Source organism: Anolis sagrei, chromosome 3, assembly GCF_037176765.1.
Source record: "Anolis sagrei isolate rAnoSag1 chromosome 3, rAnoSag1.mat, whole genome shotgun sequence".
NCBI lineage: Eukaryota > Metazoa > Chordata > Lepidosauria > Squamata > Dactyloidae > Anolis > Anolis sagrei.
Window position 1 is genome coordinate 232,929,416 of NC_090023.1, and position 17,111 is coordinate 232,946,526.

Consider the following 17,111-nt stretch of genomic DNA (forward strand, 5'->3'; position numbering starts at 1 on the left):
CCAAATGTGTTGGATTAATATGGGAGCAGGGAAATGATTTGGCCAATTTATATCTCAGTATTCCCAACACTTAATTAAAATGGCTCTGGTCTTTCTGTTTTATAATTTCATATAGCTCAACAAATCTGCTCAATCACACTGGAAACTTCCTGTAAAATTGAGCAGTCACACTTGTTTTAATAGGGGGGGGGATCTACATTTAAATCATTGTGTTGTGTGAAAGTGCCTGTTTTGTGGACAGTTGCACTTGTAACTTGAAACATTTGCAAGCCATCAACAATATATTATTCCCACGAGTTTTGCTTTTAGGATTGCTTGCAAAAATGCATGTATCTGATAAATAAGCCTAACAAATACTTTGAGTACGTCAACGAAAGTTACAATGGTTTGGTTTTCTTTTTGTTCTGCTGCAGTCATTCTATTATTATTATTATTATTATTAAAAACAATATTTATTTATTTATAACATTTATATGCCACCCTTCTCACCCTGAAGGGGACTCAGAGCAACTTACAAGTAAAAAGTAAATACAATATATTATATTATTACCATAGCACAATATTAATATTATATATTACATTGTACTATAACATTATACTGTAATATTATTAGTAATATTTCATTTAATATAAAATATATAATTATAATATTATCAATATTATATGTAACTATATATTATATTATATTATATTATATTATATTATATTATATTATATTATATTATATTAAGCACAGTGCAGGAGACAAGATGGAACTGCCTTCCTGGCCCCTCTCTTCATTCTGATCTCAGAGCAGCGTTTGGTGCTGGGGTGGGGGTGGGGGGGGGGCTCCCAACTGATGACACTGGAGGCAAGATGGAACTGCCTTCATGGCCCCTCTCTTCACAATACTCATGACAAGAACAATATGCTCTATTTTCAGCTTCTTGGTCCTATTCTTCTGTATCTGTTTATCGGAAAGGATTGGAACAAATCACCTCTGTAACATTAGCACCGCTGGACAAGCCACATAAGCTTTTTATTTTATCATCCTCATTCAAAATGCTTGAAACCATTTCCCACACACTTTGAATACATCTCATAATAGCTCACACCACAATGTTAAAAGGGTGGTTTTCCATTTTTTTAAAAAAAAAAAATAGATGGATAGCTACAAGTAGAGAGTGCAGTGAATTGGTTTTCATGCAGAGAAATCAAAATTAACACACATAATAGAGGTTTTCTGGGAATAGTTCTCTCTAGCAAAGAATTGACAAAGAACAATCTCTCCTTGAAAAATTACTTATTAATGTCTAGTAAATGTCATGGAATGGGATAATATGGGACATTTTTGCATTAATTAAATGCTGCCCCTTATTAAATGATAAATGCCATGACCCAGCCTTGCATGTGCAAGAAATGAGTAGGCCTGTTGAGGTCCAGGTTTGAGGCTGCAATGGACTAATATAGCAAACCTTATGAGAATTTCTTATGGCAGAATAATACTACCCTAATGATGTCCTCAACTACTAAGCCATGGTTTTTCAGTACAGTTAAAAGTACAGTCCTATGTGTATCTGTGTTTAGAGTTAGGAGAGCCATATGTTGCAGTGGTTTGAGAGTTGGGCTAGGACCCCAGGAGACAAGTGACCACATTCCCACTCATCTATGCTCACCAATTGGGTGACTTTGAACAAGTCATACACTTTTAGCCTCAGAGGAAGGACCCCCTGGTGGTGCAATGGGTTAAACCTTTGTGCCAGCAGGACTGCTGACCGATAGGCCAGCAGTTTGAATCTGGGGAGAGCAGGTTGAGCTCCCTCTGTCAGCTCCAGCTCCCCATGCGGGGACATGAGAGAAGCCTCCTAGAAGGATGGCAAAACATCAAACATCCAGGCGTTCCCTGGGCAATGTCCTTGCAGATGGCAAATTCTCTCACACTAGAAGCAATTTGTAGTTTCTCAAGTCATTCCTGACACACACAAAAAGCCTCAGAAGAAAACAACAGCAAACCACTGAATAAATCTTGCCAAGAAAACCTTGTGAGACAGTTGCCTTAGGATTGCCTTGGAACACAATAACAAACAAAAGTTTTGGCTCAACCTTGACCAGGATGGCAGTTTAAAATGTTATTTTAAACATGTCCCATTGAAATACATTGCACTGATCCTGATTCTAATGTTGACATTTCATTTTTACACTCTGTTTAATTTGATTTGTTATAGGAAAATATTGGATATTAGGTTTAAAATTAGACCAGATATGGGAGATGTAAATCAGTGATTTGGTCCATTTTTATTTAACCCTTTAATCTTATGTTTCTCCAACTCTCAGTCAAATCTACCTAACATATGTTATTCTCTTCTCCAAAACATTGTTATTGGGGTTTTTTGACTGATGGTCTAACAACACCTTCAATAAAAACCATTGTATGTGCTTCCATTTCCAAAGACCTTGTGCTTCATTTAGATAGGCAACAGCTCAGAGAAGGAAGGAGAAAAACACAAGATTTTCCTTTGTTATTCAAGCTGAATAAGGTGGGTGAGGGGGAGGGCTGCTTTTGGCTTTTTCAGACACTGCTTTTTCACAAAAGTGCTCCCAGGAAACACCCACATACACATCTAGCCCAAAATGGCTATCGGGGAAGTATAAACCATCACCCTTGGATGTCTCACACGCCTACTACTAAGCTTCTCACCCAAGAAACAGTCCTTAACAATGTACTTTGATCAGACAAAACAGCACAGAACACTTGCAGTTTACAGTCTAAGCCAAGGGCCCCAATCTGCTAGGTTTATAGAACCTTCCTTGGAGTTGCACAGCCTGGGAACATTTTAATTGATTAGGTAGTTACTTGAAGTTAACACCTCCCAGCAATTGATGAATAGCTGGTTTTCTGTTCTTAACCATCTGTCTGTTTTGATATCCTACCCTCTTCCCTGAAGTGTAATGAAACATCTTCTTCTTTTCCATCATGTTTGTGTCAAGAGTTTCCTTGGCATAATGCCACTATCAGGGGAGTGTTTCTGTTTGAAAGCAGCTGAAAAGCTAATGGCTTCAGGAACAAAAAATGTTGCCCAAATGTATCCTAGAACAGTGCTACTCAAAGTGGCAGTCTCTGGAGTGATGCCTGTCTGTAATCCATTAAGTGCCAGTCTGCAGGGATTTTCCAGGGATTTTTTTAAAGTCCCAACAATGGGCACAATATGATACCAGTTTCCTGGTATCCTGGTAATTTGAGGTGGGGTGGGATAATTGCCAGTCGCTTGGATCAATAGCTTGAGAAGCTCTGCCATAGAAAATATCAGAACAAATTGGAAAGAAGCTCGGGAAATATTGGAACACATGACCCAGGTTTAAATTCTAATTTTAAGTTATACTTGTGTTCTTTTTGTGTGGCAGAGTGAAAGATAATGAAAATATGACTCTCAAGCAGACTCAAATCCAGGAACTTTCCAGATCAAGGTCTGCTTGACACTATCAAGATTGCTATATTGCTTGTCTTTATACCAGCAATGGGCCCCTTTTATGACAAAGGGACTATTTTCATTCCCTAGTTCCTGTTGGATCCATGATTTTATTGGAAAATTTCCATTGCAAAGCTAGATATCATTGCTTCAAAGGACTTTCTACTTTGGCAAGAATTTTAAGTGACACATTTTGGGAAATACATGTACCTCATTCCTACTCTAGGCCTTGCCCAGGCACCATATGGAATCACATGCCACAACTACTTTAATACAGAATTATGAAGTTAGTGCACAATCTACAATAAACATAATCTAAATCCCACTCAAGCAAAAAGAAATATACAGTAAAATTGCTACTTTGGTGGTAGATAGCAATTTGCCACTTAATAACTATTAAAGAAATTTCCCATTTTAAAGGATTGTCTGGAGCACTTTTTAAGTTTGGGATGGTCAGAATAATATGAGTTTTGAAATTTGGGCACATATTCCAAAGACTGTCGAATGGCAAAACTGTTCCTTAGACTGACAGACATTGCCTGCCCCTGATCTAGAGAAAGCTAGACACCCATTAAGAAAGGTCTACCTTCAAGCCACCTGGCAACTTCTGAAAATTCCATTAATTTCATAGGGCTTTCCTAAGAACCTTTTAGAGGCTTTGAAATCAAGGCAAGGCATATTAATACATCATTTATTTCTCTGGGATATACAGAGCAAAATGGTCCTTTGTTCACTTGTGCTTACACTTTGTGTTTCAGATGGCAAACCCTAGATCTATGCATGCCTGCCTCAGAGTAAATTCATTAAAATGATATTTCCTTCTTTGTAAACATGTATAGAATTGGGTCATGTGGTCTGCCTTTCTTTGCCTGGATTCTTACTATGATCTCTGTTCTAGTTACCAAATATAATGGCAAACATATGGTGTGAGCAGCACTAAGAAGAACAGGGCTTTGTGAACTCAGTAATCAAATGAGTAAATCATCTAGATGAAATATATGTGACTGAAATTTTGAAAACAAGGAAGGGGGAGTACAACTATTTTAATAGAAAAAGAAACCTACAAACACTAAGAACTGACACCATAAGTTGGTCAATGGTACTCATACTATTTGTAGAGTCGTGTGATATGTCTCAGTAAGAAAAGTATGTCATCCAAAAATATCTCTGAAGATAGCAGTTTTTTTCTGATGTGCTTGACATTTTTTTAAAAAAAATCACGTTTAACACTCTTGAAAACACAGCTATGTGTCAAAAGGAAAAATGGGTTGTTTGTATAGGTTTATTCTATCTTTCAGTTGAATAGAATCGCTGATCATCTCAAATAAAACCAACAAAATCCATAAGGAGCACTCAATAAATATATGGTACTTTTGTGCTATTCAATACTTGCGTGCCTGTTTGGATTAGATATTAAAGAGAGAAGGACTTATCCCTGATGCCCTCGATTTTTGCTTTCCTGTTGAAGTAATGGGTAGGTTAGATGTTGCTACTCATGTAGAAGCATAGGATTTCTACTCACATGGAAAACCTTCACAGGAACAGGAAACTCTTGCCTTCTCTTCAGATGTCTTTCTGAAAATGGGAAGAAACCAATAATGGAGAAACTGCATCTAGATCAGTGGTTCTCAACCTGTGGGTCCCCAGGCGTTTTGGCCTAAACCTCCCAGAAATCCTAGCCAGTTTACCAGCTGTTAGGATTTCTGGGAGTTGAAAGCCAAAATATCTGAGGACCCACACGTTGAGAACCACTGATTTAGACATTTTCCTTTTTGCATGTTGACTTAGATCAGGGGCAGAAAAATTCAAAACACAACTATTTTCATTCAAACTCTAATCCTATCTCCTGTTCTCACTCTTGCCATATCCTTCCAACAGCAACTCCAACATGCTCAGCCTTCCAAAAGCAGGTGTGAACACCCATCCAACATTCTCCACTTGCCTTTCTCTGATTAATGTTTAAACAAGCTCTTAATTTTGGATCAGGAAGGTATTTTTTTAAATACATATGGGCTACATTATTTTAATGTGATTTTTAAAAAATTATGTTAATTTTTAAAGATTTCAGTTGATTCTTTATGTGCAAACTGCATTGCTTATCGATGATAAATAAATATGATATGTAATGTTAAAAGTGCAAAGTACACTGACGTTGTTACAAATACAAGTGGAAATTGATATTTGCTTTTAAAAAAGCACACACTAAAATAGAGTAAAATAGAGTCAATACTGAGAATTTAAATATATGACCCCAGAAGAACTGCAGTACAGAACTACAGGAAGCAAACAGATTAAAATAAATAAACAGATCAGATTAATCTGAAAAGTAGGTGCTGGGATAGCACAAGAAAACCACATGGTTTCCCATTTCAGTTTTCCAACTGTGAAGCCAATGAGGGAACCTTAACGTGGAGTGTTCATGAACATAATTTGAGGAAAGCAATGGCGAATCCCAGCTGAACAAATTTTACCAAGAAAACATGTGACAGGGCTGCCAGACATCAGAAATGACTCAAAGGCACACCACAACAAAAATATTTTTAAAATCCCATATTTCCCCTCTAGTAAATAATAATGGTAGTTAACATAATACAGTCCTTGAAATCCAGAGAGTCCTTTTATTTATCTGGGTATATATTCGTATTTCTACCAATTCTATTCAAATATTTGAAAAAGCTTCAATTGGCCATCTGAAGTTGAAACATTCAAAGAATAAGGCTTTTTTATGCTAGCCTGTTGATGAGGGGAGAAAAATCACCCACCTTTAAGCAACCTTAGGGCAACCAGTTTCAGGTAGTTCTGAATCGCGGTGCTTTCTATCTAGGCCTGGATGGAGGAATTCAGGCAGCCCCCTCATGTAAATATACATAATAGCAACTATAGGATTGCATACAACCTTAATCATGCTTAAGGGTAGACCTGCTATAGTCAATATAATGTGAACAATTTGCAAAAGGTACCTGTAGTACCTCTGAGACAACTGAGAAAGACATTTTCAGCATACAGGTTAGTGGATTCCAATCCATGTTGCATTTCACTTAAGCACTGATTTCAAGGTTTTTTTTCTCTAAGCATGACTTAAGGCCATATCTGCACAGCCAAAATAATGTGGGCTCACCACTCTGCTACGATGAGTCTACATGATGCACAGGTTGGATGCACTCCTCCTACTGCATCAAGCGATTACTTCACAATAGTGAAACATGGGATTTATTGTGCATCTTCCGAAACAGCTGGATCAGGCCGCACTGTGAATAGGCAAACGACTGCCTTACTGCCAGCAAGCAGCTATAGATTTTAAGCTCTCAAGAAGAAGCAAAATTTATGCCTGTTGAAATAAAGATTTCATTTTTTATGGTTTGTGACGGAGAAGAAATGGGATTTATACCCCGATCCAGAACACATTATCCAGGAGATGCTATAAATAGGTTCTAATGCCTGATGGTGCTATTTGTCTGAAGCAAGAGCTTCATTCTGATGCCAGATAACAAACAGGTTTGGTGGTTTGTTTATTTGTTTAGAGACTGCTGTTCCAAGAAACACGTGGTGCAACCTGCTGTTCAAAGGGAAAAGGCAGAAAGAAAACCAAAACACAGCGGTAAAGTCTGGGGCATGATTAACATGACTCTGTGAATCTGAATGATTACCTAAAATAGATTTTTGTTATCTAATGGTAATAAGATCCATCCCACTGGTGTCAATAGACATTACAAAAGCTTTGAATGTTTATGTATGTGTATGTCCTGGACCTTTATTCTCACAATTATGCTTTCAATGCTTTTATTCTAATTATAGATTATTTGTTCATAAAAAACCTTTTCATTCACAGTTTTAGACTGTACATTGCTTTAAAATGTTATCAGCCATTTGGAGTCCCATGCTGGAAGAAAAGTAGCCTTTAGGTGAAGTAAATAAAGGAAACTAAATTGAATTTGCCCAAGGTTTTAATCTGTACCAGATGAACCGTAGATGCTACAACTGAAGCATTTTATTTGTGATGATAACAATGATGTTGTTTGCATGATGGATATATGTGACACTTTTCACAGCAATTACTGCAAAGGAGTTTCCAGTGACTAGTTTTGAGAAAGAAACTGACAGAGGGCCTCATTTCATCTTTAAAAGGCTAGCACATTTATTATGGTATATTGATATCTAATAAAGGTATCACCACAATGCATAGCTTGGATGTTGTTTTATGCTCACCCCAGCTATCCCTGTGTTAATTTCCCTAAAAATCAGATGTCATGATAAATTGGTTAGTCATTAAAGTATTAGAAGAAAAAGTGGTCCCCTGGGATCAGCTTCAAAAAGCCATTGTTGAGTACCCTTCTCAAGCATGTTATCACCATTTGGGAGTGGGAATGGATGCATTGTTTGTGTTCAAGTATTTTCTGATTTTGAACTATCATAAGGTGAACGGATCTTGAGACTCTGTGACTAGTCCATGGTCAGCACTTGAGTTTCCATGGCCAAATGAGGAATCAAACTCTGAACTCTTGAGTTATAGAATCAATATCCAAACCATAGCATCGTACTCACTGTCCTCATAAAATATATAGATGATAGATAGATATTAAATAGAAGGCAGACAGATAGATTATTTAGCCCTCCATATCCATGAATTCTGCACTCACAGATTCAACCATCCAGGACATGGAAATATCTTCTAAAAATCCAAAAAAAGAAGCCTAGAACAATCCAAAGAAATCTTGATTTGGCATATAAAAGCAATGTCATTTTGTAACACCATTGTATATAATGGGACTTAAGCATCCACAGATTTTGGTATCCTTGGGGTTACTGGAATATCTTGTATATGTTTGTGTGTTTGTGTATTTGTATGGGGTTGTAATGGGTTTACAGCAATATATGAAGCTTAGAAATATCTTTAGAGAGAGAGAAAGATAGATATGAAGATGCAGATACAGATACGGACAGATATGTAGCCCCCCTAAAACATTAGTATGCTCAACCCACTTCAAAAACTGCTTTCAGTTTGTACATAATGGCTGGATTTCAGATAACTCTCTTGACACTAAAAGCTGCACCTGAGCTGATGTCAAAAAAATGCTGACTGGATTATAGAAATGGCTTCAGTCCAGAGCCCCATTTTACATACAGAGACAGGTTTCTACACAAAGATCTGCCAGAGCCCGAGGATAAAACCGATTGTGGAGAAGTGGAAAATCCTGCTTTCATATACATGCTCCTCCCAATTATGTATGTTTTTTGTGCATTCGAATAGCATGCATTGCTTCTTTTCCTTTTCTCTGTACATTTAACTACTGATCTGTTCTACCTATTTGAGTATTTCCTCTAGATCTATGGATATTCCTCAGCTTGAGGCAAAAAGCAGCAAAGAGCATCCCAACCCAAGTGAAGCTACATTATACCTCAAGTATAATACTCCAAAATACAAAATTGTCCACATGAATGGTTGAAATAGTGACACCTGTGCTTTTTGAAGGTTCAATGTATAAAAACATTATATAAAATTATCTTTAGGGTATGTGTATAAGATGTATATGAAATATAAATTAATATGTTTAGATTTGGTTTTCTGGCCTATAAAGCCCTATACGGCTTCAGCCCAACTTACTTGTCCGAATGTATCTCCCTCTACATTCTGCCTCATAGTTTAAGATCCAACAGGGAGGCCCTGCTCTTGGTCCCACCAGCCTCGCAAATGCATCTGGTGGGGATGAGGGACAGGGCCTTCTCGATGGTGACCCCCCACTTGTGGAACTCACTCCCCGACGAGATTAGATCAACGTCCTCCCTCCTTTCCTTTAGGAAAAAACCGAAATAGTAGTTGTTGAACCAGGCCTTTGGCTAGCAGACATAACTGCACTTTGGACACTGAACTGGACCAGATGATTGTTATAATAATGGAAATGGCTATATGATTGTATAACTAATGTTATATTTTTAATTTATTGCATTTTTTATATTGTTGTTCATTGTGATATTGTGACATCAAATTGTAGCCAGTGTTAACTGCTCTGAGTCCCCCCTTGGGGGTTGAGAAGGGCAGGGTAGAAAAGTTGTAAATAAATAATAAATAATTTCCAAGATATCTTATTATTCATGTATATACAAATACTGACATTCCAAAATCTTCCCCCACCCACCCCAGCCAAATTGAAATGCAAAGCATTTTAAATGAGAAATCCTTGACCTGTACTGCTACTGCCACCAGCACCACCAAGTAGCATTTAGATATGTTTGATTCCCCCCCCCCCCCCAACATGCTTCACTTTGTCTAATTATAGAACTGGTGCCACCGCCTTTGGAAAAGAACCCAGAATATGATGGTTGATTGCATTTTTAACTAGATCAGGGTAATTTAGGACTGTGGCATTTTCCCCTGAAGCACAATCATAACAAATCTATTTCGTAGCTTTGTATCACCTTAAGGGTGTCTTGTCTGGTTTGAATGGTGATCAGCATTTGTGCTTCTGATTTTTTTTATTCCAGTGTTTGGCTTTAAGGAATTAAAACAATGAAGAGTACATCTGCCAGAAACGTATCACATCATCTACAGCTCGTGATATTGTTGCTGATGAAACAACTTTTCAGCGAATTCCCCTTTTTGGCAAACTCATTTAAAAACCAGAATGACAGATGTGGGAGCCCAGGCACTTTAATTTGTGTTTATCCTATGTGTTTGGAGACAGACATTCACTTGGAATTGATTTATGCAATGATAGCACAAATCAAACCACACCCAAGCCAAGGCTCCCTATAGAGCAGGCAAGATTTCTGTCACTCTGAAAGGAGCATACGTTCTAATTAATGCTCATTTTTATTACCCTGATTAAGTCCTTGTTTCCACCACAGACTATCCCATGATTAAGAATGCAAACTTTTGTAACCATAAAGCTGGAAAGTGAGTATGTCATCATTCAAAATGTTTAAAAGAATGAATTCCTCTGCATTTACATGTGACATGATAGATAATAAAATGGTTTCCCACAGAAGCTTTTGCTATAACCAAGACATATGTATAAAGCAGAAGAAAGAAAATGTGTTTGTAGCTAAAGTTTTGGAGAAAACCAGAAGAGACTTGTCTCATAGGTGCATGCAAACAGTTTGGAGATATATGACTATATAATCTGAAGTTGCAACAAGTACTTTTATTTCTGTGAAAAAAAAATAGAACGAAGGTTGAGAATACACAAGAGGTTTTGCAAATGATTCCTAATTTGTGGGCCAGAAGACTGTTAAAGAAAGAATATACCATATGTTCTTAAATCTATGGGCTTTTCCACACAGCCATATAACCCAGAATGTCAGGGCAGAAAATCCCACAATATCTGCTTTGAACTGGGTTATCTGAGTCCACACTGCCATATATTCCAGTTCAAAGCAGATAATGTGGGATTTTATTCAGCTATGTGGAAAGGGCCTAAGACACTATTGATTGTAAGACACATACTAATGTCAGTACCACCAACAAAAATGCTTTACAGGTAGATAGATAGATAGATAGATAGATAGATAGAGATAGATGCACTCACGATGCTAAGATGCACCCAATTATTAGAGAGTTTTTACGGGGAGGTGTCATAGAATTGGGGAACTACAGCATACACACACACACATACATAATATATATTCTTCAAAATGCATACATACCTTTCCAGTATAGGGAAATAAATTAAAATAGCTGCTCTAGATTCATCTCTGTAGTGCCACGCCTTCTATGATACTTAATTCATATTCCTGTCCACACCCCAAGTCCAAAATAGGACCACTTTGGTGTTTCTTTCTCCAGCACAGAAACTATGGAGTTTGGAAATGTGGTTGTGGAAGGTGAGAACTGGAGCTAAGGCTTGGAGTTACTGAATTTTGCTAGTACACTTTTTTTTTCTCTGTGTCAATGTTATATTGGATTCAGGCTGATAATGGGTAATGTAATGATGTTGTACTTGTATATATAGAGATATTTCTCCTTCAGGTTGTTTTAAATTTTGCTTATATTCAATTGCCTGTAGCATGAAGAACTGCAAAACTTTCCCCCCTCTATTCCACTTTTAGAAAACAAAAATAATCATGTTTTGTCTAGCAAAGTAATTTTTTGCTGCATGCAAAATATCTAGCTAGGGCTTTGAGAAGCTGAATTTTAAATGTTTGGAAACCAAGATAAAAATGTGTTTCCTATTGGACATTCATTAAAAAATCCCTTCCTTTCAGCTATTTACATGCTCATTTCCATCTGCATCCCTGGCTATTTTGTACTTGTTTACGAATACATTTCTTTCAGTGTCAGGAGGCCTTCATAAATAAAACAACTTTTTCAGAACGATATGTTTTGATTAATAAGTCAGCTACCAAGCTGACAGATGGATACATTTTAATTGGCTAATCAGCTCTTCCTTTTCTATTAGAACTATCACTGGTTTTCTTGGGCAAAGTTAATATTGTTAATACTCCAAATCATGACTGCTCACGAAGATGGGCTGACTAAGAACTGATTCACTAACTGATCTTTTTTCATTTGATGACCACAGCATCTGTGAATAGAAAACTCCACAGAATTTGCCATTGTTTAGAACTAGGAATATAGCTAATAATAATACTGCCCTTCAATGAAATTATCCTTCAGCCCCCCGTTTTTAATACTAGTAGAGACTGAGAAATTGAAAATCACTTATCTTGAAATCTTCTATTTGATGTTCTTTCAGTAACTTTGCCTGGTCCTTTACTTTGGTTATCTAACAATATTTCTAAATTCTCAGCTGAGATTTTAAATTATTGTAGTGTTAAATATTTGGAGACAAAATGAAAATTCTTTGGAAGGGGAGGCAGGGTTTGAACTTTGTTTTTCAGTACTCCCAGATTCAGCCAAAACTTGACAGATCAAGAACATTCCAGTGGTTCTCTACATCCAGAGTTCACAGGGTAGAGGTGAAGAGAGTTAAAGATCAGCAAAGAGGATGTAATAATCTACTGTCATTTCAGACTTCTTTCTTGTCCCTCAAGACAAGTTAAACTGCAATCTCACAAGTAGGTGATAAGGAGGGGTGTTACTACAACCTATTTTTTGAGTGTGAAACAAATATATTTCTGCCAGTGCTTGGAAAACAAAAAATTGGAAAACCATGAGCTTTTTTTTTTCGTGTCAGGAGTGACTTGAGAAACTGCAAGTCCCTTCTGGTGTGAGAGAATTGATCGTCTGCAAGGACATTGCCCAGGGGACGACCAGATGTTTTGATGTTTTACTATCCTTGTAGGAGGCTTCTCTCATGTCCCCGCATGGGGAGCTGTAGCTGACAGAGGGAGATCATCTGTACTTTCCCCGGATTCAAACCTGCAACCTGTCAGTCTTCAGTCCTGCCGGCGTAAGGGTTTAACCCATTGTGGCACCGGGGGCTCCATACGCATGAGCTGATGTCTACTGCATGTCTGTGTGGTTCATTTATGTCTGTCTGTCTGTCTCTCTCACACACATCTAGAGATAAAGTAACAAAGACTCTTGTAGGATCTTAGAGACCTAGAAGATTTATTTGGCTGAAGCTATCATGGGTCGCATAGGAATCAGAAGAAAGTTGCAGGCTGCCAATGCTTGTCCTGAATAAAATATGCCGTTCCTTTAGGCCCGGTATGGGGAAATGTATCCCATGGGTCACAAGGAGATGATAAACCCTCCCTTTTGTGGTCGCTCCCTCTCTCTGTTTTTTGTTATTGTGTGCCCTCAAGTTGTTTACAACTTATGGTCACTCTTAGGTGAATCTTGGCAAGATTTTCTTGGCAAGGTTTGTCCAGAAGGGTGGTCTTTGCCTTCCCCTGAGACTGAGAGGATGTGACTTACCCAAGGTTATCCAGTGGGTTTTCATGGCTTAGTGGGGATTCAAATCTTGGTCTCCAGAGTCTAGTACAACTTATTACTTTGGAGGAAAAATCAACTAAACACACTCATTTCCCCATGAACACAGCAGTTTACTTCCACTTCAACTTCAAAACTTTTAAAATAATCAATAAATCATTTGAAAGTGGAACCAGAAGAGATAAGATTAAATTTCTTGTGTGCCATGAAAATGCAGTGAGACTCTCAGGAAAGTGTGTGTGACTTGGTGTGTGTGCTTTTTTTTTTTTTTTTTTTTTTTTTTTTTTTTTTTTTTTTTTACTGCAACAGACTAACTCAGCTTCTCCCTCCAATACATTTATAGATATGGAGCAACAAAATTTCCTGGAATTTCTGTTGTGTCCTTGAGAAGAATATTCTGGGTACTGCTTTGATGACCATGTACATTTCAAAATGTACCAGTATACTAATGGAGAAACCAGACAATGTACGTACATGGGAGATATGGGAGATATCAGACCAAATCAGATAGTGCTTTTATAAGACTAGCTTTTCTAAGACAAGCTCTGCCTTCATTCCTCCCACTCCCCAAATAATAAAAAATAGGCACTAGGTCATAGTAACTGTATCCAAACATACCAAACATATTTCTATAGAAATAATTGAGTATGCATCATCCGTTTCCTTTTCCAACTGACCATTTAGTATGGCTGCACCATTTCAGCTATCCATGAAAAATTAGTGATAAGATGCCTAATCTTTTTGAGAGATTTAATTATTTAAACAAATCCAGCAAAAGCATGATGCATGAAATGAAGCCGATAGTATAAAGTTGTCTTTTAGCAGGTGTCTGAAATATGTCCATAGAATAGTAGTCAGAATCATAAAAATTTAGAGTTGAAAGGTACTGGAAGGATCATCTAGTCCCTTGCCATGCAGGAATACACAATTAAAGTATATCTGAAGGCATCCCATCCAAATTCTGTTTAGAAATAACTAAAGATGAAGAATCCACCATCTTCTCAATCATTTCATTCCACTGCCAAATAGCTCTTGCAGTAAAGAAACTCTTCATATTTAGATGGAATCTTTTTTCTTCTTATTTGAATTCACTGATTTATATTCTGCTCTCTAGAGAGCAGAAAAAAAAACATTTACCTGATATACCTTCAAGACTGCTATCATGCCACCTCTTAGTCTTCTCTTCTTCTAGCTAATCATACCCAACAACCCAAGGTTGTGTTTCCACTATATCATATCAGGTATGGTTAAATTGAATGCTTTTGTTAATCCAAAGAAGAGAATAAAGAGGTGATGTGACAGGAATTTTCAAATATTTGTAGTGTTATCATGCTTTGGATGGGGTAGATTTGTATGACATGCTATTTGATGCTCCACAGGGTAGGCTCATAACTAATAGTCAGGAGTCTACTCAAGCAGATTTCAAAGGAAATGTAAGAGCTATTTATCAATCAAACAGCTTGCCTTTGGAAACTACACATATTCCTCTAGAAATATTAATTCTGATTCCCACATTGCAAATTCGATACTGAGCTAAGGGTTTGATGAGATGACCTCCAATACCAATACCAAAATAATGATTTCTGGTGTCTTCAAACTTTTTCCACCTCCACTATCTTTATGGGGTTTTCTAGTCTAGAGCTATTTCAGTAGAGATCAGGAGAAAGTCTTATCAAGACAATTGTTGTTAGTAAATATATGAATCCATTCAACAGACTGGAAAATCATCACCCAAAGTATGAGAAAAATGGGAAATAAATAAAAGGACTTACACTTCAAATCTATGAGTTCAATGGAATTTACTTCCAGGTAAGTTTGCACAGAACTGCAGCCTTAAATACTGCACATGATCAACAGCTCTTGCCTAGTCAATTTTTGATAGTTTGACAAGTGAAAGAATAATGTAGAAGCTGCAATTTACATATAGTTATTTTTATTGTTAAAATTGGGAGGGCTGTCATTCAAACTGTCTATAGATAACTGTTATGCTGGTGCATTGTTCCAATGCAGAATAAGCCCCCATTACATTAATGCCACAGCTGTGCACTAGTCTCTTTTTCTCTCAACTGTTACTGTTGCCTTGCTGTACAATGGATCAGTAGTGACCCGGATCCCCTCTCCTAAGCATTAGAAAACAAAACAAAAGCCCACAAAGTACGCAATTTAAGGATAATTTTTTAAAAAACAGCATTTCTCAATGTATTTCTCAATATGTTATCCTCTAGCTATTTTGAACTACAATTCCCATGATATAGTCCAGCCCATCCGGAGGGCACCAGCTGGGAAAACTAATGTAAAACTAATACAAAACCAAGAATTAATGTAGTTGTTTTAGACAATGTTCAGGACTTTATTATTGTGGGACATTAATGGCCAAATTCCTGCATCAGGAAACATGTGTCTCTGTATGCACGTATACTAATGTGAATGCCCCAAAACTCACTTTGTGAGTACAGCAGCCATTTCTGTGTTTTGGGGGAATCAGTAGAGATGAAGCAGCTATTTTGTGTAACCATATGTGCTGCAATAGGCACCCACAAGAACCTCCACAGGATACAATATATTCCTGTAGATTGAAGCATGTTAAGCTACAGGAAAAATGCTGGGCACATCTCCATACTTTGGCAACATGGAAATGTCCATGTTTTTGTGGGGGGTTATACTGTTTACAAGGTGGATAGGAGAAGATGTTTGTATTTTCAAAAACGAAACAACAATAATATAAGATGTGTCATAAAACACTACTGGGACCTCAGTCCAATATTTCTAAAGTTAGAATACTTGTGAATTAGAGCTACTGAAGCCAGTATATTTTACTCCTGTGTAGGCATGTAGGAGTGCACTGAAATTCTATATTAGTTCTATGTTTTCTCTTTTAACTGAGAACCTTACCATTTATTTCATGCTGGGATCATCAAGTGAATGCTCATGTTTGCTAATAGTTTCCATCCCTTTAATATAGAAAGTGCACTGTGAGTGACACTGGCAGAAAAAGTGTAGTTTTCTAAAGAAGAGTAATCCCCCCAAACACTTTGTTCTTTCCCACAGGTTAATCTGAGTGATATTTTTACTTTGTTTCCCACTAAATTATTTGTTTTTCATTTGATTTGATTTCTTGACCATATTTGATTAAGAATGGGAGAGCAGAACCTACATTTCTGAATGAAATGACTTAGACTCAAAAGAGGTCACCCATCTAACTGGTTGACCATCTGAGGGACTTTGAGGCGCCTTTGTCCCCTCGGCCAGCTGGTGTAGCCCCAAGGCCATTAGGCTGGGGAAAAGCACTAATCTAATTATGAGATTGAGAAACATCTGGCAAATTTGGCAGCGGGCTCAAACACCATTGTCCGCCTGTGTCAAAGGATGAATGCGCCGTGAGTGTACGTTAGAGTGCGCAATCATAAAGCCCCATTAGCGAACAGCGTTCACAGTGGCATTCTCGGGTAACTTCATCCAATGAAATTAATGGTCCACAAAAAACGGCAGAAGGCACAAAAGTGCTGATGCCAGTGAGGCTGACACACTGCGGGCGATGTCTGACACCAAGGCCGTGGGCTGTTGTGCGTTGTGATTTATGTCAGTGGTGTGATGGATGACTTTCAGATTATTCCCATTCTATCATATCTATGAGAAATTCCCCCTTCCTCAAGCACCTTTTTGTTCTCCAATTCTAGGCTGCAGATGGCATCAACCCACGCATCACTATTGTTTGAAGCCCCCAGTGGACGCCACCATTCTTTCAAATGGTTGAGAGATACTAGCATCCAATTAAGGCTTGGAAATCTGGCTTTGGGCACTTTAACCTCTGCCACTGTGTCTCTTTCACAATT